This window comes from Larus michahellis, chromosome 2, assembly GCF_964199755.1.
Source record: "Larus michahellis chromosome 2, bLarMic1.1, whole genome shotgun sequence".
NCBI lineage: Eukaryota > Metazoa > Chordata > Aves > Charadriiformes > Laridae > Larus > Larus michahellis.
The window spans coordinates 127,220,120-127,232,010 of record NC_133897.1 but is presented as its reverse complement, the minus strand read 5'-3'; positions in this window follow the sequence as shown (position 1 = coordinate 127,232,010).

The window sequence follows — 11,891 nt, the reverse complement described above, 5'->3', positions numbered from 1 at the left end:
AACAGAACGCAAACATTATATTGATCTCATGTGTCGGCTTCTGCCTTGTCTTTGGAGCAGGGCAGGAGGCTCTTCTCCCCTTTTCCTAATCTTTCGCCCTCTTCCTCCCGCCCCCCGCCCCAACCCTGGGCTTGCAGGACAAAATCTCTTTGTGTTTCTATTGACATTATAACTGCCGAGGTGTGTTTGTGGTGTACACTGCTTATATGCTCAGCATTAATCTGGTTTGCCAGAATTGCAGTCAACAGAGAATTTTTCCCTAAGTCAGTTTTTCAGGGACAACAGGTTTTTCCCACCATCTGGGAGTTTTCTTCAACAAATTCCTTCTTGTTGCAGATAACTCTGTCATTGACAACTCCCTTAATCTGTCCTGTTCTTGTCCTGTGACACTTAATTGCTATGGCTCTTGACCTCTTATTAAAATTCTTAAGCTCGGTGACGTGGAAGTGTCACGTGTTGTTGCAAGTGGAGTAGATGCTCTGTGGGCTTTTTCGGTAGCCATCTGCCTGTACCTGAGATTTATGCAGAATGGATTTGCCCCCTTTACTCTTTTCAGTTCTATGTTTATGTATTAAAAATGGGAGTTGAATAGCTTGTTCCTATTAGGGTTTTTCTTCGCACTGAAGGCTTGTTTATTTTCCTGGAAAGTAGAAGTTTCATCTCTGCTGAACACAGCAGAAATGAAACAGAAAGACAACAATATTTATCCCACCTAATTTTACATGTTTAGATTTGTTTGATCCAGCTCTCCTTGATAAGAGAGACTGAGGAAACTTAACCATTGGGAAGGTTTCAGAAAAAGATGTTGCAACAAAGCAAGTTTGATTTGGACACAGAGACTACCTTTTGGACATCTTGCTTTTCTCAAGAAGGATGTCATCTAGTGAACCAACCGTGGTTGGTTACTGACTCATCTCCTGCTTGAATTAGCTACCAGAATCCAAAAGGCTGTCCACTACTGTTCTGAATCCCTCAGAAGATTCGGACAATCAAAAGGGAGATATCTGAAAACAGAATTAGAAGAAGAGTAGTTAATTCAGTGGGTAGTCAGAAACAGATACATTTTAAAAGGGGTAAGAGAAGGAGAGATGAAGTTACAGTATTTTACTGTTGTACATATTTGATCCCTATAGTTTTTAAACTCTTCAATACAGATAAAATTCTGGTGGCTTTACAATAAACTTTATGCGGTTTGGCTAAAATTCAGAGTTTGAATAGAGAATGTTACAATGCTAAGGTTTGGGCTGGATATCAAAGAGATATCCACTCTGGACTAGCTGCAAATTTTTTCTCTTGTCTGAATAAGATTGGATGGGATAAAAGCATTGCATCAGAAACATTACTCCTCTTGCCTGAGTAAAGAAAATCCCTAGCTGTACCTCAGGGTCTTTGTTCTCCCTAGAGAGGGTGACCATAGGTCCTCCACGGACAGGAGACATTGGACTCTGAAGCAGTTCTGAGGAATCAGGCAGCCTCGAGTCTCTTGCAGTTTCTCTACAGGCCAAGGAAAAATATAAAAAGAAAACCACCGAGGAAGCATAACTCAGCTTACGTATATTCTTTGAGCAGAAAAAATTATCAACCAGATCAAACTTTTTGCCAAACGTTAAAAATCCCATTTTTTTAAAAAGAAAAGGATTGCTTGTTGCTTTTTTCTGTATGGGTTTATTTGTTCAAAACTCTGATGTGGTTTGTTCATATGGCAAATGAAGTGTCTCTTATTTGTACTCCTGAGTAAGTTGTCTGTGTTTGGTTTTACCAGGCAATTAATTTTAAATGCTATTTACTGAGAAGAAAAAAGACAATAAAAAATACTTACCACTAAATTCATTACCATTACATTACAAGGAAGAGAGAATTTACAAATCAAAACAATATTCTTCAAGCAGGAAAGGAAAAGAAAGTGGAGCTGTGTACAAAACCTCACATTGCACCATTATTGAAATTATGATTACGGAATTTAAAAGATATTTTCAGTAGATATTAATCTTATTCCTGATCATAATTTCTGAAGAAAAATAATAGTGAGAAGTGTGGTTGTGAATTTATAGAAGATTTAAAAAAAAAAACCCAAACAGTTCTGGACTTGCATTTCATCAAAAGCAGTTAAAAATGCAATCCAGATTTAGCTCGTGAAAACTGAGGGAACTGTGTTCACACTTCTGGTAACAAATCACATGTTGTAGAAGAAATGTCCATGCAAAATGTGACCATTCATTTGGTTTCTCTTCTACTGATATATCAAGATCAGTCCATCAGTTGCTCTTTATCAAGAACCTTGCTTGAGAAACTGCCATGATCTCAGGATGACCAAAAAAATCCAAACTCAAAACTCTTTTAAGCAATTATGAATGAAATGTAATCTTATAGCCTTCCACAAAATATATTTGGAGATCTATACTCTTTGAGATGCCACTCTTGAGATGCCACTGACCTTCTGCAGTAACTATTACTTTCTAGGAATGCAAGGACTCAGACAAGTGTCTTGTCACTTAGCAGAGCTGCATGAAGGTCCACGAAGGCTGCAGGAACACTCAAGAACTGAATACTATCTCTCTGAAATAACTGAGGAAAAACACACAGTTACAAAATGCAAAGAAGACTTAAAAAAAGTCCCCAGGCCCAGAAATCAGTAAGATACATTTTGGGGAAGAGAAGGAAGCAAAACAACCCTGTGTATTAGTATTATGACTACACAATTAATCAGGAAATTACAGATATATTTAAATTCATTTGTCAGAAAAATCTGTGAACCCATCATCGAAGTGGTGGTCAAAGAACAACTTTAAAAATGCACTTTTACAAATTCAAGCCTAGATATGGGCTTGAATCCCACAGGGAATTCCTATGGGATTCAAGGGAGGATTTTGCCAGCCAAGGTCCTAAGATTGTCTGAAGAACTACAAATGCTTTCTTGCAAGCAAGAAAATACGTAGGATAAGAAATACATTAATAGGGAAACACTCCCAGTTAATGGGTTCTAGTGGCAGACCCTAAGTATTTCAGGGGAAAGTCATGGGATTGAATCCTGATTCCTCCGGACTGCAGAGCCGCCCGCTTTCTTAAAATGACTTTGAGTCAGAGATAATCAGAGATGGCTGAACTTCCTTTAGAGCAGGAACGGACAAGATGACCTCTCAGGTCTCTGCACTGCATTTTTATAATTTTACACTATATCTCAGATTTTTTTTTACAGGAATTCCACTGAATTTTATGTGAATCTGCTTAGAATTTGGATATGGTGTGATAATTGGGAGGATGATAATAGGGTGGATATTCTGAGATCAGGACACTATGAGTCTCAGCAGCCAATGCTTTTGAACATTTCAGACCACTGTTGCTATTTTGTTCAAAATCTTGACCATCCTTTTGTGGCCATATGGCGTACAACATCAGAGATGAAAAAGACATTTTACCCTCCCACCCATGGATTTCTTTTCATAACCAATTGGGAAAAGTGCCAATTACCACCATATGCATGATTTTTAGAAGTGCCCGAGGACTTCTTTAAGCTTTATGCAGTAATAGTAACATGTCAATAGAACAGGAGTTTCTAACCTACCAGACGTCCAATTGTTGTATTGTAATGAATTCTGTCCGAAACTGCCTCTAACCTCCCTCAAAGTCTCCATTTATGCTGAGTATAACCATTTCACTAGCTTTCTCCAGCTTTAAACGTAAGGCAGGCTACTTTTTCTGAATCTGGTGCCAGACGTTTAACTCTAAGCAATTAAAATGTCCCTTTTAAGTCATGAGGAGTAATTCTGTGTCAGATGAGGAAAAGAAAATCTTCATTAACAAATGGAAGGAGTGGAATATGAAGCAGTAAACTTGTATTAAAATACATCTAGTCCCACGGAATTTCGACAGATTATTTCAACAGGCAGGGAAATACATCTGTAATGCACATAAAACACTTAGGACATCTTAATCTGGTTTCGTAGAGTTTACAAGTCATTTATACAAACAAGCACTAAATAGAAAGGACGTTAAGATTTGCTAATGTAAAGTCACAAATTGCCAATCTTGGGCTCACTACTGCAACATTAGCTGATCTCTTTAGTAGAGGAACGTAGTATAATTTTCCTGTCATAAGACACACGTATTAGTTGGTGCAAGTGGGTGCAGATGCACGAAGGCCCTAAAGGTGCTAAAAATCCTTCTGTTTTTAACATCACTGTACTGTTGTTATTCTAAAACTTATTATTAAATAGTTTTTTTTATGAAACTACTTTTTGGAAAAGAACAAAAACCAGAAGCTCAGTCTGTATCTAGACATATGTAAAATATATAAAGGAAATGAAATATATTGATGCAGAAAGGCTCTATACAATGTCAACTATTACACAATATTATTTACAGGCACTGCTCTACCCAGGATGATTAATAAGGTTATTTCCACATCTGGGCGGTGTTAATGGAAGAGTTAATTATTTATTATAACTTTGATTAAACTGTTTACGAAGTATGACTTTAATATCAGCTCTACAACTTATAGTGTCTAGGTAAATGGCATTCCTATTGGTTTCAAAGATGGTCTTGACCCACAGATGTGAAATCAATTAGCGGTTTGTTCTCTCACTTTTACTTTAATGATCCTGGTAAGTTCTGACCAGGATACGAAAGGAACTTGAATCTCGAAGCAGTCCATGACTTTATAGCTTCTCATAATGGCCACACTTGTGATGGTCAGGAGATGCTTTTTCACTGAGCCATCATCACATAGAGGCACGCCACTGAGGCAAGAAATCTGAGAAAATAAAAGTCTACTCAAATCTTTTTTTTTTTTCTTATCTGCTACTTTGAGCTGCACATTTGGAAGAACTGTCTTGTTGGGTGAATGATTCAGACAAAGACACTGTTCTGATAATGCTACAGGGTATAGGAGAGAAGTCTTTTGTTATGGGTCTTTGGACTATATTGCTCTAAAGCAGAACTTCTGAAACTCCTATTAACTGAGTAGGTTACCGAGCGTTCTACCTATAGCTCATGATGTTGTAGATGTAGCTCATGATGTTGTACCTTAAAATATATACCTTAAGAATATAAAGAAAATTAATAAGAACAAAAGAAAATGAAAAGAACATAAGAAAATGTATTTTTAGTATATTTTTCCTGATTCAGGGAATTAAAAAGGACATCTTTTTTTCAGGTACTCTTTGATTCATTAATTCAACTACGTGTTCTCAAATATAAACGATAAAAATTTCAGTAGCTTCCCACCTGAGGATGACAGGAGTAAGGACATCCTTCCAGGAGCAATGGTATTTTGTTTGCAATTTCAGTTGTTAGGTTCGGAGTTATGTGGACAACCAGTACCCTTGATGGCTGGAAACAAGAATGATCTCAGCTGTGGGGCTGAGTCACGGAGCAGACAGGCAGTCCCAAGGCCTAGGGCAGCAGCTGAAAGAGGACATTAATTCAAGATGAAATCTATAATACCGTGACCAAATCATCAGGGAGTGCACTCTTTAGGACTCATCTTTTACCTAACAATTACAGGTAATAACAGAGGATTTAAAAGCATATAGGTATTTTTTATAAGCTTCCACCAGAATTATTTCACTCCTTAAGGATGAACAAACTTTTCCTTGTCTGTCGAAGATCAGTAAGCTAGGACTGTTTCTGACATGAGACAGTCCTGAGCCTCTCTCCTGTATCAAAGCTGCTACCGTGTTAAAAACTAGCCAGACTATGCCAACTGTTAGGTATTCTCAGCAGCAAAGCGCGTGCTATCCATGTGCCCGTTTGCACGCTGGTGTGCTGGTCTTCAGACCTCCAAGAGTTTTCAGTCTTACAGAGTACGTAGATCGTGATCCCTCCTGCTCCCTTCATGCCCACTGCATGAGTTTGTGGGATGGAAAATGTCTGGCATCAGCCAGGCTCTCTCCTGATGCCAAAACCCCAGAATCTATATTCTTAGTAGATTCCGGAATGAAAGGAAGAATGGCAAGAAGTAAATATCCATAAATGCAATACATTTCAAAGGACTGCAGCTGGGGGAAATCACTTTCTTTTTTACTTCCAAGTGGCTGTTTATATGCGTATTAACTTCATGAGAGACCTTCAGGAGCTGTTCGCACTTACTAAGTGATGGGTTTCATAATCCCCGAGGCAAATAAGAAATGTGGAAGCCTTTATCACCAGTGGAAGTCCTTCCGCAGGGCTCAGTAGTGGCAGGGTGGTCGGAAGCAGTATGGATGCAATTACAGATGGGACATGGGCAATGTGAGAAAGGCGGTACACCTCCTCAGTACGCTGAGACCACAGATGCAGCTTGAACTCTGGTGGTGTGGGCTGTGATGACAGAGGACACTTACATCCGCCTTAGCAGTGTCATAACAAGCCTGGATGCAATCTGCTCCTTAGTTACGCTTTCTCAATGCGGAGGTGACTGTACCTCTGGATTTCTTGGCTGCTAATGTGATCAGCTTCCCAGACCATCTGAAAAAAATAGTGTTGAGGAGGTAAAAAGAGATGGCTTTCTGCATATCTGCAGCATACACCTCCGCCTCAGACTTGCAAGGTTTAGAAAAGAGCAGAGGTAATTTAATTCTCTGATCAAATTTTAACATCTGGGAAAAATATTTCTCAGAAGTACCGAACCAAAAAAGAATACTACATTTGAAGAAGCAGTCATGCTGGTCTTGATCTCTTCAAACCTCATGGCAGCTGTTATCATCTAGGAAAACATCTTCCTGAATAGGCTCTTTCTGGTGGTGCCCGGGGACAGGACAAGAGGTAATGGGCACAAACTTGAGCATAGGAAGTTCCACCTAAACGTGAGAAGGAACTTCTTTACTTTGAGGGTGACAGAGCACTGGCACAGGCTGCCCAGAGAGGTGGTGGAGTCTCCGTCTCTGGAGACATTCAAAACCCGTCTGGACGCGTTCCTGTGCAACCTGCTCTAGGTGACCCTGCTCTGGCAGGGGGGTTGGACTAGATGATCTCCAGAGGTCCCTTCCAACACTACCATTCTGTGATTCTGTAATATATTGAATGATGAATATATTTCCAGGGCTCAAAAGGTGGATCCAGGAAGGCTGTGAATACTGACATCAGGCCTTGCCAAGTGACAGTCTTTTACAGATGGGAACAAGTTGGCTAATCCCTTAAAAAAGTTGTGTGTAATTAGATATGAAAATATTGACATATATATATTTGTGGAAATATTGAAAAATAGAAATGCCATACAGTGGCCCGAGTTAACTACCAGATGAGCTACCAGATGATATAGTTCTTGACTGACCTAAAAAAATGGTAGACTCCTTCAATTCTAACCGAGAGTTCAGGATGATTAAAAAAAATAATTGAGCAGATGGAAAGGTCCAAGAACACATTAGACTGGTAAGCTGGTGTATTTTTTGAAATAAGTTTCATGGATGCATTTTGATAGTTAGTGAGCACTTCTTTCACAAGGGAAGAACAAGGATTCTATGAATGCAGATGAGCAGCCATTTGAGACATTATGTCAGGCATCCGTGGGTTGGGATGGAAGAGCACCACAGATTTCTGTGCTAGTAATTTGGAAGGAAAATGGCAAACTCCAGGGATTTATCACTGAAAAAGACAGTGAAATTTCATATGAAAACCACTTACTTAGTTCTTCTTTCTGTTTCATCCGGAACAAAATGTCAGGGAATATGCACGCTAAATTATCAAGTACCATTTTAGTCACGACATGCAAGAACTTATCGGATTGACCAAGATTCCATAATTTTCTCAAAGGCAAAACTGGCAATCGGTGATGAGAATATCTCTGGCCAGTTCTTGTTACCTCCTATCTATCTTCCGGCAACCAGGGACAAAAGAAACAGAACTACATTGAAGTGCTTTGTCCAGATGAAGGCTATCATCCTTAACTGGAAATACCATCTTAGCTCCTGCTGGTCAATGACTTGAATAGACTTTTCTGTGGCTCAGACTCCTTATCTGGAAATATCTTCCAGGAAATCACTTCATGAACTCTGGAAAAAAAACTCTAGTTATCCAGACAGGAAAAGGAAATTAGTTCAATCCTCAAACAGGGGGAAGCAGTACTTATTACAGAACACCCCCAGAAGGAAAGACAAGAAGAAGGATGATTTTTGTGATTCAAGTGATTTGATTCCAGGTGGCTCAGCATAGGCACATTCACATGGTAGGCATGAGAATGAATCTGTATGAAAATAAAATAATATTTAAAAAAATGAACTGCATTTTAAATATGAATTACATATTTTTAGAGAATACTTATTTTAGACCCATCTCTAAGACTAAGCCCTAGAGATATATGAATGGTAGGCAGCTTTTCAGGTGTCCTCACACTGCTAGAGTATGGTAAAATGAGCTCAAATGTGGATGAGAACCAAGGATCTTGCTCTGGTGAATTGGCAGTGCTATTAGAAATGTCTGTGGCACAGTGAATAAAGTAAAACCAGTTTAAATGCAGAGTAAAATCAGCTTAAATTTAGTTTAACACACTGCAGCGTGTCTACTGAATTCAGATTCTATTCTGAAACACGACTGTGCAAAAGATTATATTTTTTCCTTCATGGATGGCTCTATTGTAGAAACACATTGAGTTAATTTTTTTTTAAAAAGTTTTTATTAGTAGCCATTGCAGCTACAAATGTAACCTTAGATACCAGTAAATTTAAGACGGAATAAAGTCACTGTGTTGGAAATCAGCGATTTAATTCCTTACTAGTCAGCGAGGTCTTGAAAAATCCTAGTTTGATGAGGTACAAAGTGTGGCTGATCACTGAAATTCTAGAAATTGAAAATCTAGAAAAAAATAACTAAGTTCAAGAAGCACTTTGGTACTTTTTGTGAAAGGAAAAGGGGATTGAAAGACATGCAGGGGAGAACAATGGTTTAAAGCAGTCTAATAAAGAAAGTATCATGGTTTGGATTCACTTTCTTATTCCTAAAATATAAGCTTAATTTTCCCCCCCATTTTTCAGGTTCCTTTCCATTAATAGCATTGCTTTTGCAAAATTACTTGAAATCATGATTTATTATTGTTTTATTGCAAAGATTACTTCATTTTACATACTCCTGAAGAGCTCCTAATATTTTTTTCATGCACCAGGAACTGAACATCTAAAATTGCAAGACAGAAAATGCATGTGCATCTGTGATTACTACTAATTTTAATGGAACATTAAAGTGCTTTAATTCATCATCTTTCAATCCCTCCCAACAGACCAATCCTCTCTCTTCTGATATGTCTGTTTGCTTTACAGAAGACTCATTACAAAATAATAATAATAATAATAATAATAATCATCTTGTAGTGTTGTGGGGTAATCTCTATCGCCAGATTTTTTGTAGACTGATATAGACAAACATCTATGAAGACACCGACATAGGAGGCACTGCCTTAAACAAGGGGATGGACCTGATCACCTCCTGAGGTGTCCTGATCCTTTCCAGTGATCCTCTGCTCTGGCCACGGAGGGTTGCCCCTCTACTTCCCAGAATAGAAGGATTTTGTCTGTGGTGTGATACCAGAAATCATTGTCATTGCCCTTCTCTGGTTTAATCTATCAGGTAGGGTTGAATTCAGTTCTTCTGTCTTTTAGAGACAGAAAAGTCTGGCCCACCAGTGATACTAAATCCTAGTCTCAAATATATGAAAATATAAAACAGTCTAGACGTTTTGCTGTTGTCTGTGTGAAAGGATGGCTTACTGAAGACATGGTTCAAATCTCTCAGTGACACTGGACCAAGCATGTTATGCAGGCATTAATCTGTTGTACTTTGTATCATAAGAAAAACTGCCCAAGTAAGAAACTTGACTACCGCTTCTGATTTCTCATCAACCGACAAATGAGGTTTGTCCCACTTCTGGCTGCGTTTTCTGTTTTTATTTAAGAATGAAACACTCCTGCAATCTGAAATGAAGTTACAATATTTTCTCATTTGTCTTTAAATATGTTCCCCTATGAGAAGAAGTGTGTTCTCTAACGTTCAGATTCTCAAAAAACTCAATCAAGCTTTAACCTTTACTATCTGCTGTGGTTTAGTCAAGATTATAATTCATATATTGATGCAGAATGATGCATTTTCTTAATGATGCAGGAGAAAGCATTTATAACATTTTCATTTTAGGCAGAGTATTTGAAGTTACAGTTTCATAAATGTCCAAATGAAAATTATTTGATAGTACACGAGAAGATGTTAGGAAAAAAAAACTCCACAAAATCAAAGAATGTCTTGTTGAGCACTTTTCTCTTAAATTCCTGAAGCATAAGGCATCCTAGACAGATCCATTCAGCAAAACCCATGCTCCTGTAAGGTTTTATGACCCTCAAGCCTTTCGGAAGGCTTCCTTGTTTGCTGTGTACATCCTGCGTGGGCAAGCTGAAAGGGTGTATAAGGAGGCATGTCACCCACACTTGATATTACAGCTCATCTACTTCATTTTCATCCGTGCAAATTCTACCCACTTAGGCAATTGCTACATATACACCCACTCAACTGCCTGCAATAGAAAGAATGCTATTATTACAGTATTTAACTGAAGTAATAACTAGAGCAAGGCCACCTAACCTCTTGACAATCAGGACCTGAATTATATTACAATGTTTATTTTGGGATTTGATGGTGAATATGGTTTATAACGCTTGAAGTGGTGCAAAATCATCCAGGAGCAATGGGACCATCAATTAGACTGCTCTGAAGTGGAGACCTCAGCCCTGACTGTAGTCCAGCCATGGTACGAGCTGTACAGCCCCACGTAAAGGAGAGTGTTGAATGAGATAAGGCTCTTTTACTGCCTCTATATGTACATGAGTTTAGAAAATAACCGTGTATTTGGGTGCACATAATAGTTAATAGATATGTAATTTGCATACACGTCTGTCAGTAACATCACCGCAGGGCAAGTACATTAAGTACACTTCAGTCTTGCTAAAAGATGTACACTTATGGTCATCACTAGTATTTTGACTGCTCACACCAGCACTGGGCTTGGTTCATTCTGCCCAGAATGACGCTGAGTTATCAGAGAAACTATGTACGTGTGGTTTTGCTGCAGTACCACATGAATGTTGCAAGCCAGAAAACAGTGTGTAACTACTGCAAACATTTCTGAACCTCTGTGTGTATTTGGGGTGTATCTTTTTTCCTCCCTCTTTGAACTTTCTGACAGCAGCTTGTGACACGATTGTCATGGTCTAGAGGCAAAACTGAAGTATATCTATCCTACAGGTTATACACAGCTCTTGTTTGACTTTACCAACTGTTTATTGAGCTTTTAGCCATTCACACGAAGGCTAAACAGTCCACTGTGAAGCTGGAGTGAATGGAAGGAAATCACCAGATATATTTCTGATCTGCATCTAGGCTGACCTACTATGAAACGTAAAAAATGCAACGTGCTTATGTTCAAAAAGAGCATCACCTTTTAATTTCTAAACATCTGCAAAGACTCTGACCTCTCTATATACTATAATTTCTCGCAATACACAGCATTGATCAAACTTCAACTAAGCAGAACAACTCATTCTATTTCCCCTACCTCTAGGCACAAAAATAGCTCAAGGCTATCAGTGCAGGCAATGAAATTTTATGGCAACAACTGAATTCCAGGAGACTGGAGGGAGAGAGAAGTGCAAGGAAGTGGAGGTTGTGGGAAGGAAGAGTGCTGGTTGTGAAACATCAGTGGGGTTTTACAGATATAAAGGTGAGTAAGAAGGCTGGGGAGCAGTCTTTTTTTAAAAGGAGCCACAGTGTGTAAAAGAGCTGGGAATGGACGGTGGCATTTACAGATAATGATGCTGGGGAGAGTCAATAGGGTTTTGGGTCAATGAAAGAATGCTGGGAAAGGTGCACCTAATCAGAGAGGGAAGCTTTCATTGGTGACATTGTGATAAACTGGGCAAAGAAACTAGGAACCAAGGTGA